The sequence below is a fragment of the Dendropsophus ebraccatus genome, chromosome 4, assembly GCF_027789765.1.
Source record: "Dendropsophus ebraccatus isolate aDenEbr1 chromosome 4, aDenEbr1.pat, whole genome shotgun sequence".
NCBI lineage: Eukaryota > Metazoa > Chordata > Amphibia > Anura > Hylidae > Dendropsophus > Dendropsophus ebraccatus.
In genome coordinates, this window is record NC_091457.1 from 162129794 (window position 1) to 162135793 (window position 6000).

Here is a 6000-nt window from a genome sequence, read left to right on the forward strand (position 1 = left end):
TGCACATCTGTATTGGCCCCTTTATGCCCTCATTTAGTGGGTAGCCCTGACTCTATGTGTATATATCTCCCTTATAGTATATGGTCCCCTCTGTGTAGGCACCTTATAGATGGTCCTTTGTTCAGTCCCCCATATAGACAACTTACAGTGTTGTCCATGCCCCATATAGGTAGACCCCTTATGTTGTCCATCCCCATATATATAGCCCCTCCATGTTGTCCTTCTTCAATATAGATACCCCCTTATGTAGTCCATTCCCCCATATAGCCCCCTCACGTTGTCCATTCCCCCCTATAGCCCCTCATGTTGTCCATTCCCCCATATAGCCCCCCTCATGTTGTCCATCCCCCCTAAAGCCCCCCTTATGTTGTCTATCCCCCCATAGCCCCCTTATGTTGTCCATCCCCCCCATAGCCCCCTTATGTTGTCTATCCCCCCCATAGCCCCCTTATGTTGTCTATCCCCCCCATAGCCCCGTTATGTTGTCCATCCCCCCTATAGCCCCCCCCCCTATGTTGTCCATCCCCCCCTATAGCCCCCCTTATGTTGTCTATCCCCCCATAGCCCCCTTATGTTGCCCATCCCCCCCATAGCCCCCCTTATGTTTTCCATCCCCCCATAGCCCCCTTATGTTGCCCATCCCCCCCATAGCCCCCCTTATGTTTTCCATCCTCCCTATAGCCCCCCTTATGTTGTCCATCCCCCCCTATAGCCCCCCTTATGTTGTCCATCCCCCCCTATAGCCCCCAGTGCTGGCCATCCCCCCTATAGCCCCCAGTGCTGGCCATCCCCCTCCCCTATAGCCCCCAGTGCTGGCCATCCCCCCCCCTCCCTCCCCTATAGCCCCCAGTGCTGGCCATCCCCCCCCCCCCCCTCCCTCCCCTATAGCCCCCAGTGCTGGCCATCCCCCTCCCTCCCCTATAGCCCCCAGTGCTGGCCATCCACCCCCCTCCCTCCCCTATAGCCCCCAGTGCTGGCCATCCCCCTCCCTCCCCTATAGCCCCCAGTGCTGGCCATCCACCCCTCTCCCTCCCCTATAGCCCCCAGTGCTGGCCATCCACCCCTCCCTCCCTCCCCTATAGCCCCCAGTGCTGGCCATCCCCCCCCTCCCTCCCCTATAGCCCCCAGTGCTGGCCATCCACCCCCCCCCTCCCTCCCCTATAGCCCCCAGTGCTGGCCATCCCCCTCCCTCCCCTATAGCCCCCAGTGCTGGCCATCCACCCCCCCCTCCCTCCCCTATAGCCCCCAGTGCTGGCCATCCCCCTCCCTCCCCTATAGCCCCCAGTGCTGGCCATCCACCCCTCTCCCTCCCCTATAGCCCCCAGTGCTGGCCATCCCCCCCTCCTCCCTCCCCTATAGCCCCCAGTGCTGGCCATCCACCTCCCCTCCCTCCCCTATAGCCCCCAGTGCTGGCCATCCCCCTCCCTCCCCTATAGCCCCCAGTGCTGGCCATCCACCTCCCCTCCCTCCCCTATAGCCCCCAGTGCTGGCCATCCCCCTCCCTCCCCTATAGCCCCCAGTGCTGGCCATCCACCCCTCTCCCTCCCCTATAGCCCCCAGTGCTGGCCATCCCCCTCCCTCCCCTATAGCCCCCAGTGCTGGCCATCCACCCCTCTCCCTCCCCTATAGCCCACCCCTCTCCCTCCCCTATAGCCCCCAGTGCTGGCCATCCCCCTCCCTCCCCTATAGCCCCCAGTGCTGGCCATCCACCCCCCCTCCCTCCCCTATAGCCCCCAGTGCTGGCCATCCACCCCCCCTCCCTCCCCTATAGCCCCCAGTGCTGGCCATCCACCCCCCCTCCCTCCCCTATAGCCCCCAGTGCTGGCCATCCACCCCTCTCCCTCCCCTATAGCCCACCCCTCTCCCTCCCCTATAGCCCCCAGTGCTGGCCATCCCCCTCCCTCCCCTATAGCCCCCAGTGCTGGCCATCCACCCCTCTCCCTCCCCTATAGCCCCCAGTGCTGGCCATCCCCCTCCCTCCCCTATAGCCCCCAGTGCTGGCCATCCACCCCCCCTCCCTCCCCTATAGCCCCCAGTGCTGGCCATCCACCCCTCTCCCTCCCCTATAGCCCCCAGTGCTGGCCATCCACCCCCCCCTCCCTCCCCTATAGCCCCCAGTGCTGGCCATCCCCCTCCCTCCCCTATAGCCCCCAGTGCTGGCCATCCACCCCCCCCTCCCTCCCCTATAGACCCCAGTGCTGGCCATCCACCCCTCTCCCTCCCCTATAGCCCCCAGTGCTGGCCATCCACCCCTCTCCCTCCCCTATAGCCCCCAGTGCTGGTAAAAAAACAACAAAACCCAACTCACCTGTCACCACGCTCCCCCGACGGTCGCGGGCCCCTTCTTCTCTTCCCCGACAGACGAGCAGCTCCTGGTCCTGGCAGCATCACCACCAGAGAGCTTTGTGTGCACCGCAGCGGCTGGGACTTCCGGTATGCGTTACGTGAACCGGAAGTCCCCGCTGCCGCACTGCGCACGGAGCTCTCTGGTGATGACGCTGCCCGGGACCAGCAGCTGCTCATCTGTCACAAGAGTGATTGACAGGGCGGGAAGCCAATGGCTTCTCGCCCTGTCAATCGGAACACTGCTACATTTAACTGGAAGCGATCGTTTCGATCGCTTCCAGTTAAAAGGGAAGGTGCGGCAATCGGCGGCTGAGTGGGCCCCCGCTGGGCTTACTGGAGCTTGCTGGAGCACGGGGGCCCCCGCTGGGCTTACTGGGTGGAGACCACATTCTTGTGGTCTCCAGCCCTGTGTCCCCTGACTGGGGGCGGGGCCTACTCCTGCTCGGGGCCCACCGGGGAATTCCCCGGTCCCCCAGTGGCCCAGTCCGACATTGGATAGATAGATAGATAGATAGATAGATAGGAGATAGATAGATAGATAGATAGATAGATAGATAGATAGATAGGAGATAGATAGATAGATAGGAGATAGATAGATAGATAGATAGATAGATAGATAGATAGATAGATAGATAGGAGATAGATAAGAAATAATAGATAGATAGGAGATAGATAGATAGATAGATAGATAGATAATAGATAGGAGATAGATAATAGATAGATAGATAGATAGATAAATAGATAGATACAAGGTAGCAAATAACGCAGCACTCTTCGTAAATGCACGGGTGCCAGCTGTAAACCGGAGATCAGCCGGTATGTATATATCCAAAGCAAAATACTGCAGCACTCCAGATTTCGGTGAAGAAATGTTAAAGTGGTTTATTCAATCCATAAAGCAGGCAATGCGACGTTTCAGTCTCACCATTGAGACTTTTTTCAAGCATCAATGGTGAGACTGAAACGTCGCATTGCCTGCTTTATGGATTGAATAAACCACTTTAACATTTCTTCACCGAAATCTGGAGTGCTGCAGTATTTTGCTTTGGATAGATAGATAGATAGATAGATAGATAGGAGATAGATAGATAGATAGATAGATAGATAGGAGATAGATAGATAGATAGATAGATAGATAGATAGGAGATAGATAGATAGATAGATAGATAGATAGATAGATAGATAGATAGATAGGAGATAGATAGGAGATAGATAGATAGATAGATAGATAGATAGATAGACAGATAGATAGATAATAGATAGATAGATAGAAGATAGATAGATAGATAGATAGATAGATAGATAGATAGATAGGAGATAGATAGATAGATAGATAGATAGGAGATAGATAGATAGATAGATAGATAGATAGATAGATAGATAGATAGATAGATAGGAGATAGATAGGAGATAGATAGATAGATTTTTTTTTCTACTCTCTCGTACGAGCGAACATGGGTACCCCCTATCACCCTATCATGGAAGTCAGAAGTCATTCTATTTAAGGCAAGGTCCAGTTTGGGATCATTCTCGATGATGTGTCGTGCTCTAAGCATTTGACTATAAGGTAATGACTTTATCATCCTCTAGGAAAAATGTAGAGTAGTATTAGTATCAGTGGGTTTTTTGTTATTGTTAGTCAGACAATTAACTGTACGTGTGACCATCACATCTAAGTATTGCATTTCAGTAATTAAAGGGGTTATCCAGCGCTACAAAAACATGGCCACTTTCCCCCCTTTTTTGTCTCCAGGTCAGGTGTGGTTTGTAATTAAGCTCCATTTACTTCAATAGAACTGAGTTTGAAACCGCACCCAATCTGGAGACAAGAGAGGCAGAAAAGTGGCCATGTTTTTGTAGCCTTTAACAGTAAACTGTTGACCTAAGCTTTTGAGTTTCTTAAGCAGAAATTCATGAAAACTCCTGTACTTGTCCAACATTGATTTACCATGGTAGACGCTTATGAATTTGGGGTGGGGGCTTTAAATTAAAAGGGATTTCCAGAAAACGGGAAAAGTCCTACCTCTTCTGCTCTCCGGTGCTCCACTCCCTCTCCTCTGCCCATCCGTGCTTATAACTGCAGATTAGAGGGGGCATGTTGAGGCCCTGTGGGCATTGCGTGCAAGCAAAACCATGCCCATACATAATGTCCACAAGCTGCCAGATGTTGCTGCGACATTGGTAACATTGGGCAGCCATTGATCACTGCGTGCAACATGCAGACGCGTCGCCACGGATAGGCAGATGCAGGGAAAGGAGCGCCGGGGAGCAGAAGAGGTAGGACCTTTCCTGCTCTCCAGATATCCCCTTTAATGCTTTGTGCCTGTTTTTCCTCAAATATTTTCTTCTGCCAACAAAAACTATGAGATTGGTGATCCAGAATGAACAGCCATTTCAGAGAACTTCTCACTTGAGCCAAGATTCCAGCAACTCTGTTCACTGCTGCTAAAGTAAGAGGTATACAGAATTGTCAGAAATCCCATTGACTTGTATTGCACCAAACAAGTCTATGGGACTTACAGCATTTCTGTATTCCACTCAATCCAATGGTGGAGAACACAGTGGCTGGGATCCTGCTGCCTGGCCCACATGAAATTAACCCTTTAAGTGGCACTATTTATCCTTTTATGGTTTTGCATAACTATAATTGTCAGTTTTACCTTTCTAGACTCCACGAAGGCCGATGCTTTTATGTTCTTTGGAGTTTTTGTTTTTCTTGACCTCCTGACCTCAAGCCAGAGGGAATAGATCTACTCAGTGACCTAGGAGGTAAGCAACATTTTGTACCAGGTTCTGCTCCAGTAGAAAAGCTATTTGTTCCTGCTTAAACATGGGGTATTTATTCTGTGTTGTCTTCTCATTGAGGAGTTCCAGGGTCTAAGAAAATATCTTCCCAACATTATTGGTGATTGTCTCTTTCTCGCCATCTCTCTACCTATGTATCTTCCCGTGGTGTTTTTTTTCCATTATAAAACACTTCAGCCCTGATTTACTAGTGTCACCTGCCACAAAAATCTCTAAAAACCAACACACCCATCACTACAGATTTGTAAATTACTTGTATTTAAACATCTCTAGTCTTTCAGTACTTATCAGCTGCTGTATGTCCTGCAGTGAGTGGTGTATTCTCTCCAGTCTGACACACTGCTCTCTGCTGCCACCTCTGTCCATGTCAGGAACGGTCCAGAGTAGGAGAGGTTTTCTATGGGGATTTGCTGCTGCTCTGGACAGTTCCTGACATGGACAGCGGTGGCAGCAGAGAGCACTGTGTCATACTGGAGAGAATACACCACTTCCTGCAGGACATACAGCAGCTGATAAGTATGGGAATCAGCCCCTTTGTGTCTGGCCTTCTGGTGAACTCTGTCCTGTCTGTGCCATCAAGACCTTGGACTCTTCTTTGGATTTCATCACTGATTTACAGCTGGGAGGACTGTCATCTGGGTAGGGACAGATCACTTCAGTCACATGGGTCATTTTATCCCTTTAGCTGTTGTCACTTTAGCTTTACCTTAAAATCTAAAGGCCCCCATACACCTTCAATAACTGACGGCCGAATGATCGTTTAATGGCCTGCTACCTGTCCTTCCCATACACAGGAACATTTGACACGGCTGAGCCCTATCACCAAAACATCCTCTGTCAGCAATGGTT